This window comes from Camelus dromedarius, chromosome 5, assembly GCF_036321535.1.
Source record: "Camelus dromedarius isolate mCamDro1 chromosome 5, mCamDro1.pat, whole genome shotgun sequence".
Classification (NCBI taxonomy): Eukaryota; Metazoa; Chordata; class Mammalia; order Artiodactyla; family Camelidae; genus Camelus; species Camelus dromedarius.
Genome location: NC_087440.1, coordinates 38,857,292 through 38,881,210, shown reverse-complemented (window position 1 = coordinate 38,881,210; position 23,919 = coordinate 38,857,292). Strand labels below are relative to the sequence as shown.

The 23,919-nt window shown below is 37.2% G+C and overlaps 1 protein-coding gene and 1 long non-coding RNA gene across 8 annotated transcripts in view; one reads left to right on the top strand and one right to left on the bottom strand.

Annotated features, from left to right (window-relative positions):
* The window catches only part of LOC135321301 (uncharacterized), a 40,036-nt gene extending 32,127 nt beyond the window's left edge, over nucleotides 1-7,909 (top strand). For both annotated transcript variants that reach the window (XR_010380931.1, XR_010380932.1), the window contains exon 3: nucleotides 7,853-7,909. This is a non-coding gene — a long non-coding RNA (uncharacterized LOC135321301). The remainder of the gene's footprint in view (nucleotides 1-7,852) is intronic.
* Nucleotides 1-23,919, bottom strand: part of NPAS3 (neuronal PAS domain protein 3) — a 799,526-nt gene that overhangs the window by 708,683 nt on the left and 66,924 nt on the right. The gene's annotated exons all lie outside the window — the stretch shown is intronic.

The following is a 23,919-nucleotide window of genomic DNA, read 5'->3' as shown; positions in this document are numbered from 1 at the left end:
GTGACTGCCACTCCTGCCAGTAAGTCAGAATCCTAAGAACTGAACCCTGGAATTTCGTTAGTAAAATCTCCTTAATCAAAAAACAGATATTTGCCAATAAGTCCTTTATGGTGCAAGATCTTAGAATACACTATGTAAAAACGTTTCCTTAAGTATGAAATAGAGCCTCAAGTGGGAAAAAAAAAAAAAAAGAATGTATCACCAAATAGAAGTCTACCAAGGAAATGACTGACACGTATAAATATACCTTGTGTCTCTTCCCCATTCTTGATCAATCCAAACTTAGCCAGAGGAATGTAAAGGCCTGATTTCCAGGCCCCAAACCCTTATGTGCAGCCTGCATATGTCCCGTGCCTGCTGTTGAAAGTGTTTAATAATAGAGGACCTTGCACTTCCATGTAATTCATAATTAGAAGACTACTACCACGGCACTATTTAAAATCAAGCCTTTGTTATCAGCACCAGTTTTAGACAGAAGCTGAGAATCATTTGTGAGCTGTGGCAGACCCAGACTGTTCAAAGCAATTGCTGTTCAGCATGAAAGCTGCAATGGAGGTCATGGAACAGGTCAGGAGGAAAGATAGTGTATCGATTTCACACCAGGAATAGAGGCAAAGCGAGGGCCCACTGTTGATGCATGTGATGTATTTCACTTCAGTTTAAGGCACATTTCATTCCAGTCTGAGAGGGGGTGGGGAGCAAAGGGCAGTGGATTTCACACTGAATCATGATGAATTCTGGACTCATGGATTCCAGTAAATATGTCCTTCCTGGCATTAAGTATTTCTGTAGCAGAGTGAATATAATGGAAATTAGGCTTCCATCGGTAGCAAGAATGTACCTTAAAAAAAGGTACCCACGTTGTGAAGGAAGTTCATTTCCTTCTCTTATTAAAATGCAACAAAAGCAGACTTGAATGTAAAAGCATAAAATGTATACAAGTGACAAGCTCTGCAGAATGGCCTCACAATAAGCATTATTTTTGTGGTCAAAATGATGCTACCCATCACTCAATGAAAGAAGTCGATTAATAATAAACCTCTCAAAAAAGAATTCTGGGTCATGGCCTCATGGGTGAATCTCTGAAGTCACACGTGGGATACTGATGACATCCAAAAGCGCCATTTTTTTTGTTCCCACATTGCACATGGGCTTTTCTTCTTCCTCATCTCTGAAGAGCCATTCATACTGAATAAGATCTAGGAATCCATTTATGTATAACAAACTTCATCCTGCTTCAAGTTGTCCTAAGATAATTGCTAAACTCTAATGCCTGTTTCCAATAAATGCCATTCACTTACAACAACAACGTTATATTCTGCCTTGACTGTGACCATCAGCATTTTTCTACCTTTAAAAACTTAGATCAGTTAGGTGAGCTTAGGAAAATAAAATAGCCGTGGAATGTTGACGATTAGCAACAAACGGAAACAGGGCAGCCTGGTTATCTGTCTTCCCATTGGAGAACATGGATGTTTCCATGTATGTAGTCGCCACCTTAGTACAGCTAACCCAAAATGCTACCCAGCTAGTGTGGAAAAATAATTTACTTGTAATGATAATAGCATTATTCCTTTTAAGAAATACTAACTTTGCTATTCATACATATGTATTTTAAACATTTTTTGGAATGTTTGTTTTCCCTGTTTAGAAACGTAACTGTTTCCTCTTTTCAGAGAATCAAGAGTGTATTAGAAAGAGCACAGAGACATCCTCCTAAATTATTTATACCACTTCTCCACCTAATCATCATTTCTGTTTAGACCTTTCCATTGCCATTCTTCCTGCATGCCTCTTCTTTGTTATTTTATAAGTAAGGAGGATCAATTTGCTCTTTGCCCCAGAAATAAAGATATGGCAATTAAGGCATGTATCTTGATAGATTTTTTAAAATTATTTCATTAATTCCTAAGCCTCTTTCCCTGAGGGGTTTAAAAGCTGGGAGGAAATTAGCACATTTCCTTTTTATCCTACAAAGGAAAACTAGAAAGCTCAGACAGGTAGAAATATTAAAATAGAGAAGAAGAAGAAATAAGCAGATTTCTCTCACAAGGAAAGCTGACAAGTAAGAAGAAACTACACAAGGGTAGGGAGAAGTTACACAGAAATCAGGTGACATGATACTTTTCTAGACCAAGTTGCCTCTAATTTGAACCCAAAGTAACAAAGAAGTCCAAGCATCCACAGGAATCTAGAAGGATAATCCATCCAATCAGCCATCTAGGAGGACAATCAGTCTAACAGAGAAAACCACCAAAGCAAAGGACAATATGGAAACTTCCTGTTAAACTATTTATGCAATATGGGTGACGTATCACCATTCCTTCAATTGGTTTCAAGGCATCAATCAAACTTCTCTAGGCATTTCATTGAATCTTTTGTCACTGGCAGTATGTCTTTAGAGAATTTTGAATATATACAGTAGGTATCACTGCTCCAAGAAATATTTTGGCTAGCATAGTAATTTTGAGAAGTTTGGCAAAGTCCCAACCACCTATCTTAATACAGAATATGAATTTAGAAAGAATTGATGGTACTCCAGTATGTACTCGAACTCACAAATATATTGCTAACACTTTTTAAACCTAATTAAGGTAGCTAGTTCTCATCTTCATTCCTGAGATGATCATTCTTGGCTTCTGTTTTGATATTCTCCCCACTCCATACACACTTTCAGTCAAGAGCCATGGTATCAAAGTACGTTCTAAGTAAAAGCACAACAGTTCGATCTCCATACAAAAACAAAAAACCCCAAAAAGCTCCAAAGCTAAAAAGATGATACTTAGTCAGAAGTACAGTTTAAAACTGCATCTCCAGTTCAAAAGATGGCTGTGGCTTTTCTGCAACATAACATGCTTTGAATAAGATGCCTGGATAACATATGCATGTAGCCCCTTATCAGTCTAAAACAGAGCAAGTCAGTAGTATTTTTTCATGTCATTTGTTCAACTAAGGTACCTGAAAATATTTATTCTTTCTGCATCTTTCAAAGAGTCTCTACTGATATCTTGATAAAGGTTTGATTTTTTTTTTTTTTTACTGTTTTTAATCTGGAAGTAGACAAAAACATTTCCTTCCATGCTATATGACAATCTTAGGAGTAAATCTGCTATACAGACAGTTTTATTTCACTTTACAAATCTTCAAGTTACCTTTAAGAAAACCTCTGCTTCAGGGGTTACCTACCACAGTAATAAATGCTACACCACCACATCGTCACATGTTTTAATCTGGCCCCAACAAAATTACAGGGTCCAGGAACTCTGCTGCCTGTACTGCTTCCGTTGGCTTTGTTTCCTTATAACCCCTTTAGACTTCCAGTCCCTCTTTTTGGCCAAAGGGTTTTGCAGTATCAACCCTGTCATGCCTCAAGCAGTGATACTGTCCTTCCTCCTTCCTGGTGGACCTCCTCCATCACCTTGATCACAATTCTCTGTGAGCACCTTGTTCTTATCAAGCTACCACCATTATTACATACTGTAATAATATAACTCTCCGGCTTCAGAGAATTGGCCCAGAACTTGTGGGCCCTGGGCCCCCTATCATTACTGAAGCCATTGCTAGAAATGTAAGGATTCCAGCACCCTCCCCTCTCCCACCCTCATCCTTAGCTCCAGAACTCTGACTCCTCTGCCTTCTAGAGCTCTCTGCCTTAGAAGTAGACTCGGGGAAAGATGGTGAATATGGCTAGGGAATTGCACAGGGATCTTTCCTGCCAAACACCAGGAAAGGCCAACAGAACGGCTAGAGGTTGTACATAAACTCGACAGATTGAAAAGGAAGTGGCTTCCAGGGCAGTTTCAAAAACAAATTAGGAAAGCATAAGGTGCTTTTGCTTTTGTTACACTATTTTCTGTTCCTCCTTCAGACCAAGAAACTATACAGGAAAACCACATATACATTAGGAAGTGACCAAACAGCATGGAGGAACCTCCATGGAACCAAAAGCGTCCCTCTGACTTCCTGAAGCCCAGGAGTGCAGGGATGATGTTAAGGAGGCAGACACACAAACGGTGCAAAGAAAAGAGCTCCTGTCAATGAAAAGTCTGTTTATCCTTAAAGCCATCTTGGTAACCCAGACAATTCTAAAACATCCCAACTTGGCAGTCTCTTTAGCAAAGTAATTGAAAAATGCTGCACCAACTGATTAAAAAGCATTTCAAGTTTCTGCCTAATGTCTGTCATATATATTTTCAAAGACTTGAATTAAAACCAGTTCTGAAATAAGCAACAAATATTTATTGAGCAGCAACTATGAGGCACTCTGCTGGGACTTCAGGGGATTTAAAGATGCATAAGACTGAGCTTACGATTTAGTTGGAGAGATCAGACATGTGCACAGTAGAGGTTAAGCTCTAATACAACATGAAAATACTTGAAATGTCAAAAAATACCAGCAAGTCTTTCCATCTCAAGGTGTAAGGCTGTTATTCTTTCAAGGCAAGTCCTAGCCCCATGAAAACAGACGAAAGTCTGCCTTCTGGTAATAATAAGACAGATAAAATTAGTCAAAGACATCACTGACAATTTAGTAAATGTCCTCTAAAAGGCCCTTGATTTTTGCTTGCCCATTTAGTGAATATCATGTATGTATTAAATAGATACTTTGCTAGGCTTATTTTATATGCAAAATTCACTCAATACATTCAGAAAATAAGACTAACTTTTAAATGATGCCCTTTCATTAGGTGTCTGCAAAATATCAAAATAACTGATCAGTTCAGTCATTAAGTAAGAGAAATTCATCTGATCGATGTGATTGGCATTGGTTAAACACAGCAACAAGCCTGACGGATTTTTTTTTCACTTTTCTATTGAAATTGGCTCCTTAAAAACTGACATATGACTCCTTACTCAAGTCATTATTTTCTCCTCACCTTAGTTTTCTCATTCATGAAATGAGGCCATGTAGAAAGATGTTTTCTGAGGGCCCTATCTGCAACTGCTCCAGGAAAGGACTACCTGGGATTACCAAATTAAATATAATTACTTTCATATTTATAGTCAAAAACTTTCTTTCAAATATACATACCATGATCAACAGTGCTTTTACCTTTCTTTAAAAATTTTGTATATATATTTATATATATATATGTCTGTGTGTGTGTTCCATAGGCAAATACATCTACATTTTAAATACCTAAAGCAACAGCTACATATTAACAACTCCATTAATATATCGTTTTACAAGTTAAAATACCATCTTTAATCTTATTTTCCAGCTGGGTATATACCAAGTGTACCACACCAAGCGTAGATGAGGTTAATCATATTCTAATAGAATGAGTATAAAAGACTCCAGGTTTTATTTACTATGTTATATAACCTTTTTTAAAATAATATTTTAAGATAAAATGTTTTTAAAAATTCAAGTTGATAGTCCTACTTTAGAAACACCATTGTAATTTGACTCCTGATTTCATATAATAATGTATATTTTCATAGCCTAATTCTATAATATCTTTAAAGTGAAAAAAGCAAATCAGAAATAAATTTGAACCCTCCATAAGAAACAGCCCTTCACTCAAAATTGAAGAAAAAACTCCATAAACCTAGCACAAAAAGTGCAGTGATTAAAAACCATTATTTTTATCCTCAGAGTGATTGATTATCTGATTTATACAGTTATCATTACTTCAATATATAATAAATTACTTTTGATATTTTGTTTTCAAATAAGGTCTTTAAACATCATTAAATAAATGCAGTTGTACAGTATGCATAAAGTTCAAAGGCTAAGGGCCAGTGGACAAGTGTACCTACAATGACAATTTTGTTTTTAATTTAACAGTTTACTACATGTTCTTTACACATTAAAGGAGTGTCAGTATACCAGCTATGGGGACAAAGGAGTAAATATAAGCAAGGCTTGACATTTGGTCAATGTTAGGATGTGATTGAGAGGTAACTGGTATAGCTGTAGACTGTAAATATGGAAGGTACCATTAATCTATGATATATGATAGCTCTTAATGGGAGAGAGTGGTCATCAGTTAAGAAAATAAACCATTGGGCAGAGAATAGATATGACACTGTGGGCATGATCTACTAATTTTCCGATAGGCAATGGACATTAACTGGCTCACAGATTTTAACAAGGACATATACAATATGTAGTACATATGCATATACAAATAGGTCTACGTATTTAAGCAAAATGAAGATACTAAGATACCACAATTCAAAACCTAAGTTTATTTATACTTTCTATTGACATATTTTCAAATCTACATTCATCTGTCTACACAAAGAGATTGGGCCAGATCATTGTTCTGAGTTTCTATTTAATGTGATAATCTAACTTGGGTATCATGAGAAAATTACAGATATGCTAAAACTATTTTTGGATTATGAATGAAACAAATTATAATTTCCAGTCTAAACCAAAGTTCAGACTTGGTGCCAGTGAACGTTTCTGACACAAAAAGTATATATTAAATATATTATATATATTATATTATATTATATTATATTATATTATATTATATTATAAAATTTAGGCTCACAAGATCAGATTGGAACTGGAGTTTGACTTCATTTAGGACCTCCCAAAAGCAGACCAAGAGATAAAGATTTGAGTGCAAATAATTTTTTGGAGGTGAAGGAAATACTGGCAGGGTGCTGGGAAGTGAAACAAGGAAAAGGACGTAGTCAATAAGGATATGAAATCAACACGACCACCATAGGTCACTGGAGCTTAATCCCACCAAGACACCCTGGGAGCCAGTGTAAACTGCACCCCAAGAATCCTAGACAAGGGGAAAAGAAGCTAATGTACTAAATACTATCTCCATCAGTCACTGGGGACTGGGTCAATTCTCTGGCAAGGGCTTCAGAACCCAGAGAAAGCCCTGGAGCAAGAAAGCCCTGAAAGTCAAGTCGTAGGCATTAATCATGTGCTATGGTGTTCTAATGCAGAACCACACAGAAACCCGCAGATGTGCTGCCACCCTCGTGGGCGGCCTTCATTTCCTTTTGCCTTGAATTTTGTAAGCACCTTCTAACTGGTCTTCTCATGTACCTGCTCTCTCCATTTCAATCTCTCCTATGCACTTTCAAATTAATCTTCCTAAAACATGATTCCAATCTGTCATTGCCTTGCTCAAAACTTTCCAATGGTCCCTGTTTGTCTGAGAATTAAGTCAAATGTTTCAGTCGATGTTTTTTCCAGTTGCATTATATAATATTCTCCTGCACTTATCTTGTATTCTGGTCAATGTGAGCAGTCACTATTCATCCAAATATACTTTTGTCCTTGCTCACATCTCACTCTTCACCTGGGAAAATCTAGACTTCATCACCGTCTATTTCAAAGGATGCCTCCAGTTGTCTAGGGAGATGAGTCTCCTTCATGTGGGCTTTCCTTACATGTGTCCCTTTCTGTACTTTCGCAGCATCTGATTCCTTTCTCTACTCTGACATTTATCAGGCTTGGATAATGTCTATGCAATAATTGTCTTCACTCTCCTTCTACATTCTCAGTTCTATGAGATCAAGATCTTTATTTAACTCACTTTGGTTCACCTACAACATCTAGAACAATACTTGGGAGCCAGTAGATGTTCACAGAACATGTGCTGAGTTGAAACTATGACTGTAGAAAGGTGCCACTGTGTCATAAAAAGGGAATTAAACTTGGAGTCTGACACCTAAGCCGCAGTCGTAAGTAGGTGTGTGACCATGGCTTTCACTTAACCATTCTGCGTCTCAGTTGCCTCACCCACAAAGCTGGAAAATAAACTGCTCTCTGCTACACATTTCACATAACTCAAGAATTAAATAAGTTAATATCCATGAATTTGCTTTGAAATTTTTAGCGACAGAACATCACAAATTATTGGTTTTATCCTAGTGAGGCGCTGTCCTTCAGGTGATGATGGCAATGACACCGACCTGTGCCATCTGCTGTGATGCGGTGAGTAGTTTTACCAGAAATTGCCCTGATTGTGCTGCCCTTGGTTTCAGCTCCCCTTTAAAATCAATGCCTGTTCGTGTAAGTTGAGTAGCTGGGGAGAGGGATCAGTATTTGAATTTAGTTGAGAACAGGGTTAACTAGCCTCATATGGTAACTGAATGAAGGGCTTTGACCTCATTAACACCATGCGTCAACCAACAGTCAAGCAGGCATTTGTGTGTGTGTGTGTGTGTGTGTGTGTGTGTACGTGTTTAATAAACAAGAAAGTCTACTGAAAGAAAGAAGAAGTATATAAGGCTCTCCTGCTTGTCGATAGTACATCATAGATGATTTTCACAGGATACACTTGAATAAGTGTACAGATAAGATACAGGCATGTCCTGGTCTTCCTCTTTTTTAAATGGCATACTCCCACTTTGCACTGTACTCATACACTGACATTGGCACACCTTTTAAATATTACTAAAAGGCTGCCTTTCTACAGTGTATTAAGCAGCTGCTTGCATATGAGTATCTTGTTGTCCAGAGTGACAGCTGTATTTTTGCCTGTTTTGACATTGAGTCTGATCTGGGTGAATAGCTCATATCCATTAAAGTGCTATTACAACACTGAATGACTGCCAGAATACTTCCTGATCAATTTTAAAAGCCAGCTAGCTGTCATCATCTAATCGCAACAGCAAAAAACAAATCTTTGGGGAATAAAATGCGATTTTTAAACATTTTTAAGGCAGTGTATTAAATATAATCCCTAAAAACTATTTGAATAAGAATTATAAGCTACAGAAATGGGAAGGTAGAAATAATATTTTCTACACTTTGAAACCCCTTATACTTGCATATTGGCAGGCAATCTCAAATACTCCTTAAATTTACCATTTCGACAATCACTGAGTTTGAACTCCTGCCATTACATAACTTAATAAAGCAGCACTGAAAACAATCACCACAGAGTGCGACTGTGCTCACCATTAAATTTAGTTCTATAAAATTTAAGACTGAATTCAATCATCTTTCTGTCTTTGCTTCAATGGTCGAAATCCAAGTGTTCAGGTTTACTTTTTGGTTTTCTCAACAGCCAGAAAATATGCATAATTTTAAAGCTACAATGCCAGCATTTTAGATTTGCATTTATTAAGCCAAAGGGAGGTAGAACTCACTGAGACAGTTAAGACCACTTGAATCATCAGTTTAATCGGGAAAGTCCGATTCAAAGTTTAATTCCACCACCATTATCCTGATAATATCAACAAATACATAATGTATAAACCGGCATAATCTATTTGGAAGGCAAATAGTTAGAAGATGTAGGGGTTTTGTTTTTGTTTTTGTTTTGTACAATTAATCATCTGGGATGGTTTCTTAAGGGGCAGCACTCAGTTCTTCTCTTTTTGGTTTTGGTAGTCTGTATTTGCATGCCACGATCATGCCAGGAACACTCACTCACAATTGGAGTGGGCTTTCCCAACTGCAGAAAAGAAATGACCCAACTGCATTTCATCAGGAGGTTCAGTGGTCCTCAGTTCCTTCCAGGACCACACTGTCAAGAGAGTCTGAACAAAAGGCTAGAAATGCTACTTTTCCTGCTCATATTCCAGAGAGTGATAAATAATGAATCATATATCATATTTTAAATCCTTAAATATAAGTCTCCTTAATAAAAGAGAATCATTAGTGGAAATACTGGGCTGATAAAAATCATTATTCATTTTTGAAGATTCAAGAGCTCTCCTAAGAATCTGGAAAACAAATCGTTTTCTCCAGAATGTGAGAGGATCTCCTTCACTTGGATCAAGGTCTCCCTTCATTTTTACTTTAAAAGATTCTCTTCACCTTTCGATTCATTTTCAAATATTAAAATCAATGTTATTCTAAGAAACTGACTCCATCATCTTAGTTCACTGCTCATTAAAAAAGGCAATGCTCCCCACTGCATATCAAAGTCCTAGTCACATCACCTGGCATACCAGTCTTTCAAGCACTGCTTTGCCAAACTCATGTCCACCCCTCAGTCCTAAGGACCCCTCTGCCCAGCCCTGCCAAGCATTTCCCTGTTCTCCCCTATTCTTCCGTCACTCCAGGCCCTTCCTCAGTTCTGCCCTTGCACATTTGTGCTCCTTGGCTAAATGATTTTCTGATCACTTCCACCTAGTCAAACTTACTTCTTCATAATATCGCCCCCATCACCTTCTCTGTGAAGTCTTTGATTCTCCCAGGCAAATGTATTTATTCTTTCCTAGGTGTTCCCACAGTACCTGCACACAATTCCAGGCCAGAACACATAAAAGACTATCAGTTATTTCTTTATCTGTCTGCCTACGTTAACTAGGTTCTGATGGGAACAAAATAAAGAACATTCCACAGAATCCAAGTATACCCCAAATGACAAAAATTATCTCAAATTGAGACCCCAGCATGAAAAGAAGGAAAACGCAGCAGCAGAATGGTGTTTCCATTATCAACAAACAAGTTCCATTTGTGTTTACTTTATGGTGGCCTTCATTCATTTATTCTTTTTTACTTTATCATTCCCACCATGGTGCAAGCTTTTTCCTTGCACCATGAATTATCAAAATCCATCCATCACACTTTAAAAATAGGGAATAGCTGGGATCTAGTCTCAGTACACAAGCCAGAAATGACAAAATAAAAATGTCAATGAATTTGGGATTGAACTGCAGAAAATATCTCAATTTTTTTCAAAATGATACGTTATTATTTAAGGTAAACTCACGTTTATGAGGTATAAATGTATTTTACCCCTTGCAAGTAAAAAGTAAGTGTTCAAAAAGCAGAGAGTAACTAAGATTTACCACACTGAAGTGTCACCTACCTGATGGTCCAAGCTGTGAGCCACTGATGGTTACCCCCAATAAACTTCTTAAATTTGTAAAAGAACAAGTGACATTTTATGAGCAACTATGCATCAAGTCAAAGTAGCCTAGATCATATTAGATTGAAAACACTACCATATATGTGATTTTCTTTTTTCTATCATAGATTTTACTATACTTTGGACACAGCACCATGTGGTAGAGAAAAAAAGGTACAGGGAAAGGTCACAACTGAGGTCAGCTGTTTGTGCCAATCCCCATTTCCTTCATAGCCAGTCCATTACTCTCAGCACAAGTTAGTTCAGCCTCCCCTCGTACTGTTAAAAATATGTATATTGCTTCTGGGAGATCTACTGCCCCTTGTAAATTCACATATTAAAGGGTAGCGTAGAAGGGAAAGGAATCTGTAATAGAGTCATTTATAGCCAAGCACTAAATCATATAATACAGAAAACAAATGTAGATGGCTTGGAGGGTGGGGGCATATATATTACCTCTCTTCTATGAACATTCATAAAATAAAATGGGGTCTCCAAGCTGCCAAAATTAAGTGGAAGCTGGGCTACTAGAATATCAAAGACAAGGAAAGAGAAAAAGGGAGAATGAGATTTAACCCAATCTGAATAAATAGTTAACCAGGTGCTAAGTATTTGAGAGTTTTTAAAAATAAAAATGATTTAACAATTTTGAAATTCATTATATACCAATACATATTTCCAGAGAGCGAGGAGGAGAAAGAGAGAGAGAGAAAGACTTTATTTTTTTTAAAGGCTGGAAAATCAGGGAGGAAAAAAATGAATAGGCTACAACTTTTCCAGTTCTTCCAATGATTCCTATTCCTCCTGACTCAGTGCCCAAACACGTCTTTCTCTGAACTACCTTGCTATTTTGCCAAATGAGAAAACTTATTTTCCATCTATGTAAACTCCTAGAAGAGGAGGGAGCAGGAAGACTACTCAATTCAGCCCAAGAAAAATAGAGCCCTTGTGCGTATCTCCAAGTGTCTGGCAGTGACCCAAGCCCTGCCAACGTTGGTGGTCCAGCCTGGAGGCTATGCTCTGACCTAGGAATTAGAAGCGTTTTGCTAACCTTCCTTTACTGGGTCAACTGGAGAAAATGATACACTTAACGGCAGGAAGGAAGGGCATGAAGCACATCACATTTAACACCACCCCTTCCCCTGAGCTGGCAGGTCCGAAATAGTCCTTGGAATTTAGCTGCAAAGGATTAAGGCTTGCTAGATTCTTGCAGCTTCCGCCGTACAGAGGAAGAAAAGAGAAAGGACGAGGAACTGGAGGAGTTCTGGATTCAAGAAGACAAATCCCTTTTTTATTTACATGGAATGTTAATTAACAGAATCAATCAAAAAGGTGTAAGAGAGACTAAAAATATATTTAACCCAGCTGTCTGATAAACCTGCACACCACAGCTAAGAGGGAGATGGCGAAGCAGAAGACTGACCTGGAAGTGACAGGATCAAGAGAGAGAAATCCATTGTGAGGAAGAGCTAAATGGGAACATGTAAGATTATAAACTTAGAGTCCTCCCTAGCTCTTCTGAAAAATGTGCAAAACCCAGCAAGGAGAGTGAGGTGAGCAGGGAGGAACCAAAAAAATGGGAAAACATTCAGACCATTGTTGGTATATATAACATACAAGAGTCACATGTGTTCATTAGGAAGCCTTTGAAAACTACCGATAAATATAAACAAAGACTATCCATAATCCCAGTATTTGGAATTAGTCCATGTGAACATTTTAGTATACTTCTATACTCCTACATGTGAATCAATATATGTGTATTACAATATATAAGTAATTTTTAACTAAGATCAAAATGGTGAATAATGTTTTGTAACCACCTTTATTCATTTAACATTTTATAGTATTTCTTTACATCCCTATAGTATTCAAAAACAAGATTTTCAATGAATGAAAGGTATTCTTATCCTGTAGATTTCTGCTGACTAACATGGTAGTCACTAACCACATGTGACTATTTAAATAAGGACTCGAATGTGTCTTACCATACTGTCCTGTCCAAAAGACATATCGAGTTACTCTCCTTTCAAAACCATTTTAAATATCTGCTTTCCCTGTGATTTATCTAAATTGTGAATACCTAAGAGCAAAACCAGTGTTATTCATCTTTTTACTCCTGCTTTTGTGTCTGATATATAATAAACGTTCAATAAATGTTTGCTGATTGATCTGAATGCATGCCTATCTGAGACTTACTGGGAAATAAAGGCAAGGCTACATATATTCATAAATATATGCAATACACAATATTTACTAACAATAAACAAATCTAACCTCTCAACTTTAATATGAATACTATAAATAAACACAAAATAGTATTCAAGACAAAAGCTCATATTTGACCAGGAAAAGATGTTTTCCTAAAACCCCAAAACCACTGAGATTTAAATGTCTAATGTGGAAAGGATAAATTCTGAATACTCTTCCCATACACTTTGCCAGTGCCACATTCAGGTTATTATAAAACTACAGAATCAATCCACCTTTATAATGCATTTTTAGAATGTATTAGGAACGACAATAATTGTTAACAGCCTACAGATCTATTTCCAGCAGCAGAAAGCATCAACACATGTATGAAAAAAGGTGATTCTGACTCAAACTCAAATTAGGAAATAAGATACATAGAAGAAATATGGAGATTAGGTCACACCTTCCAATGAAAAGAAATATTCATTCCAAAAGTGATGTCATGGGTCAGCTTTGAATCCAAGTGTAAGGTTAACATTTTGTCTCAGTGGAAAAAAATGAATTTGACCTTGTAATATTTATATCACACAAGAACCACCACAGACAGATTTCTTTCTGAAAGCCTTCAGATTGCTTCTTGTCAGAGTGTCTGTGTCAGAGATGTGAAATGTGATCGTAGCTGGGGGCCATATTTGATAGTGACAACCAGAAGATAGGGCTGAAAAAAAGTTTCAGTGTTGCCTCTTTTATTTTTTTAACTTGGGTTTGCCACTGTTTTTGTTATGTCTACCTGGAAGAGTACAGATGTCACTGAGGGCAGCCCTTGGATAGAATTGCTTCTTTTTACAAAACTGTTAACAGTCTTGGATTAAAAACTTAAAGGCAATGAATGGATGGTCAGCACTCAGAAGGCAAAGTCACCTACCCCAACTTTTGACTAAAACAGGGCAGCTCACCGCAAAGCAACTACAGAACAAAAGAGGGTGAACAAATCTGGCAAACAAAATAAACTGCCACAAGCCTATTTTGATGAATATTAATAATAGTAAAATATATGATTATCTCTTTAAAATTTATAATGAATCAGGAGAGGGAACTATTACAAAGTTTACAGTTACACACTGATTAAACCATGACTAGAGTTTTCTAGACAAAAGTAACATTTTTCAAATCTCCGAAAATGTGTAATTTCTAGCGACTTCAGTGGAAACGCCTTGCTGGGTGACATTTAAGTGGCTTGTATCTACTTCTGTCTCATCTTCAAACCATACGCTCCGAGATGTGCTCTGCGAGTTATTTTGTACTGACTCGTAATCTCTACCTTCAACGTTTTCCTATAGACATTAGAAGGCTTATGCTTTGTATTTTGTGAACTAATGTGAATATACCTGTCAAAGGCCCAAGTCGTGATTCTTCTAACATGTTTTAAAATCTGGTGAGTGAGTGGCGCCCTGGTGAATGAGGTGGGGGAAGTACAGGAGTTGAGTCTGAAAGACCCCTAGATTGGATGTCAGTCAGCTTCCTGTGACTTCAGGCTTATCACATACCCTGCTTAGTCCTCATCAGTGCACTAGGTATAATGATACTTACCTTGATAAGTGGTTTCTCAAAAACAGTATTTATATGTGCCAAATATGTGTTCTTAGTAAGTGCTAATTATCATTATCTATGACCAGTCCTCCTACTATTGTTATATTGTCCCTTGCCACAAGAACCTAAGTGGATAAGGATTGTCACACAGTCTATAGCACAAAATATTATATATGTCATTATATTTATTATGTAATTTAATGCTAAATGTGTGTAAAGACTAAAAGTACTGGAGGAGCTCAGGGGAAAAAAGATAACACTAAGGTATAAATAATTAGGGTCCATTTCAGTAAGGGATTTGAGCTTTGCTTTAAAAAAAAAAAAAAGTAGGATTTGGGGAGATTAGAAGGATGAGAGGGTGGGAGCACATGTGTGAAAGGCATCTTTATGTGAAAATTCCTGGTTACTAAAGTCTTGTATCTGTGTCCATGGCCTGGTTTTGACCCTTGGTCCATCATTTGTGACTCCTGACACTCAAGAAATGTGCCATTTGGAGAAAACCAGAAAACTACTCAAACACAGGTGAAGTTAAGAGCATAAATAACCACCACTTTCTGAGCAACTGCTAAGTGCCAATTACTCTTTATGTCTTGACGCCTCTTCTGCAAAATGGGGGTAATAGCTCTTAATTCACGAAAAGCACTTAGGACATTACCTCAAAGGAGTAAGCCCTCAAACCTTGGCTTTGATTTTGGTGGTGGTGATGAGGAGGAGGATGTAGCAACAAGCCCCATGTGATATACTTTCCTTTCCCAGCATCATCTACTCCTCACAGTAACCCTGTAACCATCCAGGCAACATCTTGGAGATGGAGGGTAGCACAGGGTTGAATAGGAGCATGCTGAACTTGTTATAAGTAAAAGTAATCACTATGAACTGTTTTGGATGGACCAATATTTTAAAAGGATTGGTCTGGTAGGAGCAGTACCACTGGGAAGCAAAGTGGGCACTGAGATTCTTGTGCAGGCAGTGAGGGGCTGAGGGGCACTTTGAAGGTGGTAGAAATGGGATGGAGAGAAAAGAATTCCGACCAAAAAAGGAGGGGCATGACTCATTGTCCTTCTAAGTCCACTAACATTTATCAAGTGCTTAAAATGTGCCAAGAAATGTGTTAAGTGGTTTTCATGCTAATTATTTTATTTAATTATCCTAGTGTTTCTCTCAGGTAATTACGATTATCATTTGCATCTTGCAGATGAGTAAACCTGGGCTAAAGCTTAGGTCACTTGTCCAAGGTCACAGAGCTGGTCAGCAGTAGGGCCAGGATTTGAACCCAGATTTATCTGACCTCTGAATCATCACTCTTGACCTCCAAACTATACTGACTCTCACACGGCTATACTTAAAATGACAAATATCCTATCTGATTGTAAGAATTAATTGATATTGATTTCTTTATTCAGGATGCATCTCTTTGGTATTTGAAGTTTTAGTCTGTACTAGATACTGTCAAAGCATAACCATTTTTTAACAAAGAATGTAAATCCAATTGCCAAGCTTCAATATTTTCAAAGGGATAAGACTACAGACAAGACATTTAAACAAATCTGTCAAGGTATATAAACAATATCCATGAAGATATTCATGAAAATCAACTTATTTATGAAACAATTATTATTCCGTCTTTCCACTGGGTCCAGGTTAGTAATCGGACAGAAGAGAGACTCATATAAAGGAAAAGCAAAAGGAGTTTCTATAGCAGCAAAATCAAAAAGTTAATTTCGTGAAACCAGCTGTTTTAAACAGGGTTGTTTTGAAGACATTGTTCATATTTATTCAAAAAGACCCCAGCCTGACCAAAATGTTAATCTGTCACTCCTAACTGATCCTTTACAAAGCCTTAGACCACTGCTTACAAAAGGAATGTAGTTTATTACAGTTGTTGCACTCCAAATGAATATTGATTTCAATCTCAGAATGCTATGAAAGGACTTGCATCAATTACACAGTACATCAGAGTCATAATGCAAGTTACCTAGTTCCAATGATGCACACAGCAAATCAATCATTCACTTTCACACACCTTTGAAGAGACACCAGCCACCATGAGCTTCCTTTATCTAAACCTTAAAATAAGCCATGCAGTGCAAAGTGCTGATAGAAAAGGAAACCACCCCCAGATTTTAAAAAGCACAGGCTACCGTCAGAAAGCCATTATAATTACTCCTTTTCAAGTGGGCTGTGTGTTAATACAAATACAAATGAGGGGGTAAAAAAATGAAGCCTTAATGACAGCATTATGAGGGGAGGTTTCTCCTTTACATTATTTATTTATTCAATGGAAAATTATTTGGCAATTATGATAAAGCAACTAGACGACAATGACTTTCCTTTGAATCACTAATTAAAATGCTGATTGCCTGTGGAGTGAGATGTGCAGTTATGGTCAAACAAGAACTTTCATTGTGCTAAACAGCTTGGGCTGGCCTGACACCTGGGTGGGGAGGGGAGGGTATGAATCAAGCACACTTCACCACTAAAATCAGACCCATTTTTATTCAGAAAAATTCTAACAATGTTATAAATCTAGGCAAGATAATACTACACTCAGTAATCTTAAGATTTTTTTAAAAGAAAGAAAATCTAAGTTCTAAAAATGAGTAACTTTTTGAAGTCTAAGAGTATATTTAATATATTTCAAATGGTTTTGCATGTTAAAGGTATTTTTTTTACAAGTTTGCACTCCTAGTGTTCTTACATTTCTCTACAAGCTACCTTTATGTACACACAAACATCAAAGAAATGTCACCTTCTTAACTCAACATACATGCTCTTCAAACACAGACGACTTCTCTTCAATAATGGAAGAAATGTCTTACAATTAATCGTGAAGAGGAAATTGCCTTTCTTGTAATGAAATTCAGTGCTTTGAATTTTACTAACTAAAATTATGGTTTCCCCAATAACACTGAAATAGTCATCATTTTCCAAATTGAAAAATACATTTCTTATATTTGCAACTTATTTATGTTCTCAAAAATCAATTAAATGCATAAAGTTAAAGGTGAGTAGGTGCCTTAAACCAGTAACATTCATGGCTAGGACGTGCATTATTTTGAAAGATTCAGTCTCTTACAGAACAATAACTTCTTAGATTTGGAAGAGAACTGAGAGGTCATCTTCCCTCAACCAAACTGAAAATTCCCTCCACAGTATCTCTCAGGGAGTCCTGCCTTTGCCACAACCTGGAGAAGACGGTGCTTACCACCTTGAAAGGCAGACCATCCCACTTCGGAATGGTTGCAAAGGTCAGAAAAAATCTAAAGGATCAAACAGGCCTTCCCATAACTCCTACCACTGGAGCCCACTCTGGAATAAGTCGATCCCTCCTCCAATTGATCCCTTCCAAATATCTTAAGACAGCTATCACACTTCCACCACAGATTCCACTCTCCCAGACTTACTAACTCCGGCCCTTCTAGTTAGTCCCCAGGAGTGCGCGCATCCTCAACAATCTGTCCCTCTTAACAAATGCTTGGAGGGGAGAAAAAATATATCTACTTCAGCTGTAGTCAAATTATCCAAGTGTAGCTGGACCAGTTTTTTTCCTGCTCCTAATTCTTAAAGCCATGAATGACATACTAATGGACCATATTTATCTCACAGTCAATTAATTTTATACAAATGATTTTAACAAAGGTACAAATTTTATGAACTTTACATTTATTGCTCTTAGATTTCACTTTCTTAGTCCATTATTAACCCTGAAAAAATTCACTCCCATCCACTTGATGCTATAATCTCTCTAAGCCTCAGTTTCCTTGTGTACAAGATGCTTAGCCTAGTAAATTCCAAACAGGCACCAACTACCATTTATGAAGTGGTTGTCCAGTGCCAGGCACAGCGCCTCAGGTCCCTGTGTGCACCACACACAAGCAAGTACCATTATTTCCATTTCACAAATGAAAAAACTAAGGCTCAGAAAGGGTCCATAATTTATTCAAGTTCACTCAGCCAGTGACAGGGCCAAGGTTTGAGTTCAGGCTACCCTTAACCAACACAATGTCAATGACCATTCTTCTTAATTTCTTATCTTATAAAGCATAAATAAATGGGCATATGATAAAATTACTGAAAAGAACCAGATTAAAGCAGCCTCTCTTTAAAGATCAGCCTCCAGTTTGATTAAGTTCTCTTTGGGGGACCATTTACTCAAAAACCCTGAATCCCTCACCACATGATGTATGTATCTGCACAAAGCCCACAGCCATAACAAGGCACTTTCTCAGTGACTGGCACAAACTAAGACACACTATGTCTTGGGAATCTCCCTAATCTACAGTTGTAGCAGTCATATTTTTCAAAAAGGAAGTGAGGTTAGCTTGGCATCCTCACTGCTGTCTAACAACCACCATTTTTCCCTAAGTGGTGTAGAATCATCCACTTAATAGCTCTCATCCCAGAACAAGTCTAAGTTGAGGCATCCACTTTATTCAGGATATCAGAATGTTGTCTCATCTCTCCTCTGTCCTAGTTTTTCTAAAGATTTCCAAAAGTAGTTTCCAATCCCAACTGAAAATTCCTTCAGTGCAATGGATGAAGCTGTACCAATTTAAAGCAACGAGGAGCTCATCTAGACTCTACGTCTACTTGGGGTTTCCAGGTTCTTTTAGTTATGGTTGTGCTGCCCTTTACAATTTGAACAATCATTATCCTTTACAGAGAAAACAGAAGTTAAATAAAATTTAGTAGTGTGTCTTTCTCTTTCATTGTCTTTTTACATTATACCATCTGTTCCAAACAATGCAAATTGGCAAATATTTATGGAGCACCTAGAATATGCAAGAATTTTTGACAAGAAGGAAGGGGACACAACAAAGACACATTGTGCTTAAAAAAAACCGGGAAGGAGAGTCACAGGGACAGAAAACGGGCAAGTTAACCCAAAACAGAACTGAATACACAGAGAGCGAACAAGCTTTTTATTAGCTTCCTAATAATAAGATGCCTGTCAAGAGCATTCTTCCCAGTCCTGAAAACTGGAAAAATAGATGAAGACACTACCTGTATCTCAAGCCATGCCAAGTATACACCCAGAACTCTGAAGATACCTTCTCAGGCCCTTCTAACCATTTCCCCTCTTTATGCATCTATCAGCCCTCGGGTTCAATGTGACTTAAAAACAGACCCGCCATCAATTCTAACATGCTCACTCCAAGAATGTGGTGTATTTCTCATTAAGCCATTTCAGGTCTACGTACAGCCTCTTCCACTTCTCAAGAGAGACCACCGCAGCAGCCGGAGTCCCTGTGTGAGACTTCTCTGAGCGCTGCTCACTGTCAAGTGCAGAACGGAGCAGCACTTCCTGGGGAGCCTCAGCCTCGGCCTCCAGGGGACTGTCCCACACCTGCTGCACAGCTCTGCAGTGGCAGAGCTGCCTCTTCTCTTTCTGTGTGGAATCAAGTTCCTACACCCACCAATGTCTGATGCTGGTTTATAATGGCTCTCTGATGCTCCTTTCCTCTCTGAATATTTGTTCCATTCAGTTTACCCTGATCAAAAAAAATAATCTGGGAACCAGCATTATCACTCAGATATTTAAAACAAGCAAATCTCTCTACAGCCCAGTAAGTTCACTTACTAAAAGAAGAGATATGATTTTTTACTTTAATATACTGAGCTTTGACTACATGTCATTTGGTCATTTAAGATGTGTTATGTATCACATTACAGACACTACATTAACACAGACTTTCTTATCAGTATGTGATTATTTTAAGATTAGCTCAAAAGAATGGTATATAATATTTAGTTATAACTTTTGGTTACAATTTTGGTATCTGAGTAGTTTATTTTAAATTGAGGGCATTAATTACAAACATATCAACCTAAACAGAAACAAACAGCAAACATATTTCTCCACAACTATTATTTCTATCTTTTCTTAGTACTAAAATCAGGATGTTACAAAATACAGTCCTTAAACAAATAATCTACCCTAGAAATATGCAATTTCCTCAGTCCCTTATCTTCATCTCTGCCATAAAATGTATATTCACCCTCCCCAAAATCACATGACATTGTATATTTTTAAATTATCCAAAAATTAGCATTTTTCTTTTTGCCTATCCTAAACAAAATTATAGGGTTGGTTTTTTTTTAAATATTTGCTTTTCTGATCTGAGTAACGGCTCACAGGAAGTAAGCAGTAAGATCAACTCTACTGATCCTGCTCTGAAGACATTTCAGATTGATTTCATGTGCGTGTACATTACTTGAATGTATGCAGGAAAGTGAAAATGGTTTTATTTCTTATTTCGGCTTATTGTGACATCTCCATGTTATTATTAACATGAAAAGAAAATGATAAAAATTCTGGAGGACAGTTTGACAATACTTATCAAAATTTAAATGCATATTCTATTTCTTTGAATTTATCCTAAGCAAATCTAGTAATTGAACAAATACACACACAAACGCTAAAAGATAGCTACAGGTTTGTTTATAAAAACAAAATGTAGTTTAAACACCCGTTAATAAGGAACTGCTTACATGAAACACTATGCAATCAAATACTGTGCAAGCATAGAGAGAGTTATATCATCTTGTGTGATTTCCACAATATATTCATTTTAAAAAGCAGGATAAGGTCAGTGCCTGATAATAAAATACAAATTTTAAAAATATATACATATAAATGCAACAAAAGTCTACAAGACTATCACCAAAATATTTCAAATGGTTCAATTTGTAAAGTGGGATCACAGGTAACTCTGTCTTTATTTATCTGTGCATTATGTGGCATACATGAGCATGTATTATATTTATGATCAAAAAATGAAAACAGTGAAACTACCAGAATATAAAATTTGCCTTTACACTCATTATCTTAAATCTAAACTAATTAATGATCCAAACACATGATTCTGAATTCCATTTAAAACATTTTCCATAAGAATGCCAAGTCTGACTAATTTTAAAACATTTATAGGAAACCTACTGTAAACATTTCATATCTAGGCAACCCTGAGGGATAAAGAGATCCAAATGTTTATGATGTAACAGCAAACAATTTCATTTGCTGTAAGAAGAAACAATGTAATCTGATCTGCAAGAATTCTTTAAGTATGGGGAACCTGACTGAAGGATACAACACTTTTCCTGACTTCTTTTCCTCATTTAATATGTATCTTATCAGCAAGGAGGCAGAAACACAATGGAGGAGACTGCTAGAATTCTCTACCCCTTAAGGGTAGTGAACACCTTAAGTCAGAAAACCCCGTCATCCTGACTGCTTTCTTGGTCTCCAAGAACACAGAGATGGATACTATCACTTATAATACTAATCAACAAATTTGGACTCTGAGTTCTGTCATGCTTTGCCACTGTTTATACATAAACATGTTGATCTAAAGACATGGCTTTGAGGCTGAAAATACATTATTTTTCCAGACAGAATTCAGTTTGAAGATTTTCATAGGATCTAAATTTGAAAAGTGAAACTCTCAATTAAAAGATAAATTTATATTATCTTCTAAGAAATATGTTTCCTAGTATTTAGTGAGTTATCAATTCTCATTAAACCTTAGTTACTGTGTACCAGTATGGCACACCTTTACTGAAACAATGATGCAATGTGAGAAATGAAATACTTAGAGCAGATAGCAACTAAAGACTTTGTTTCATGCAAGAAGAGACCTCAATTCTCTTCCATGCTATATCCCTACTGAAGTTAACTACTGAGAAGATAAAAACATTAAGCCCTAAATCAGGCCTTAAAACTCACAGTGCCTCTATATAATCAATGAAATTGTAAGGAACAGAGTGATGGTCTATACAGTCGTCCTGTGCAGAAACCTGAATGGTTGATGAAGGACCATGGGATGGAAAGGACAAGGGAGGGAGCAGCGGCACAGCCCTAGGCTCCACTCAGCCTGAGCAGCACCACTCCCACCTATTGTACATCCTGGGCATAAGAGTTCACTTGAAGAAATCAGCCTATTGCTTGGAGGGGAAAAAGGAAAAGAAGAAAAAAGAATGAAAAGAAAAACATTTGAGAAAGAAGCACATGACCCCAGGCCCTTCTAACCTGGAATCCTAAATTCTTGATCGATCCCTGCCACAAACCTAAAGTACACCTTGGGCAGGCTGCCTCAGCTGTCCAGCCTGCAACAAACGTAACATTAAAGTGAAGATAAGATACCAAAAAACAAAGACCAAAAAAAGGGGAAAAAAAGAAGACCATAACTGGTTTATAAATTCAATACTTTTCCATGCATAAGTAGGATACAAAGATTAAAAGCTACTGGAAAAACAAGTAGGAAAAGCAGAACTCTGGTTTCTTGTTATTTATAAACATAAACCCTTACATAAATCAGCTCAAAGTTCATCTGAAGGAGAACTGGCTTGTGCGCTTCTCATTGTGACTCCGGAAACCTTACAGATGTTACTACTTTTAGAAAACCATTGCCACTTAGCCAAACTATACATATATGCAGTTAGGTTTCACCAAAGTTAAGGAGGGTCTCCCACAAGCTCTCTCCCCTGGTTATGACCCACTTCTTAGGGCAGTTCTCCACCCTGCAAGTAAACAGAAAGGTCCGTGCTAACCCTGCAACATCTCCGTCAGCCACAGTGTAGGATGTACCTAGTAGAACAAATGCTGAAGAAATTATCTAGACTGACTGCTTGATGATTAGATGATGATAGCAACATTTTATTTATTGGAATCTAAAACTTTACTGAGTATCTACTATTTGCCAGACACTGCTCCATGTATTTTCTCATGGTCTTACCTGCACAGTACAATTATAACCCCATTTTCTGATGAGGCAACTAAATCACAAGATGAGAGTAATGAATCTTAGAGACTGTGTTGTCTGGTGTCTTTATTTCATGATGGAGGAAAACGAGTCGGGGGTTACTTAGTGTCGGAACCAGTAGTAGACTATGGCCATCCTCTGGGTCAGCTTGGCCCTGGGTGGTCAGGGACTTTAATGCCAGGCAACCAAAATAGTACTGGCTTTTGCACCCACCAGGTAATGTTCTGTTACCTCTCTAAACCTTAATTCCTCACCTGTATGATAAGGAGAAAGAGCTGTACAACGGCCTTCGGCTCAGTGAGAGTTGAATAAGGTAAGTGAAATACTTAGCACTTTGCCTGGCAAAAAAAAACCTCTCAATTAAGAGAAAAATGGAGCCCTATTTTGTTATGTTTGTTCATTTGTTTTTATATTCCACATGTAGGTTGAATCAAATTCACAGACACAGAGGACAAATGGGTGGTTGCCAGAGGGGAAGAGGGTGAAGGGACAGGTGAAACAGGTCAAGGGGATTAAGAGGTTCAAAATTCCAGTTATAAAACAAGTCACAGGGATATAATGTACACAAAGGTAATATTGTCAACAAT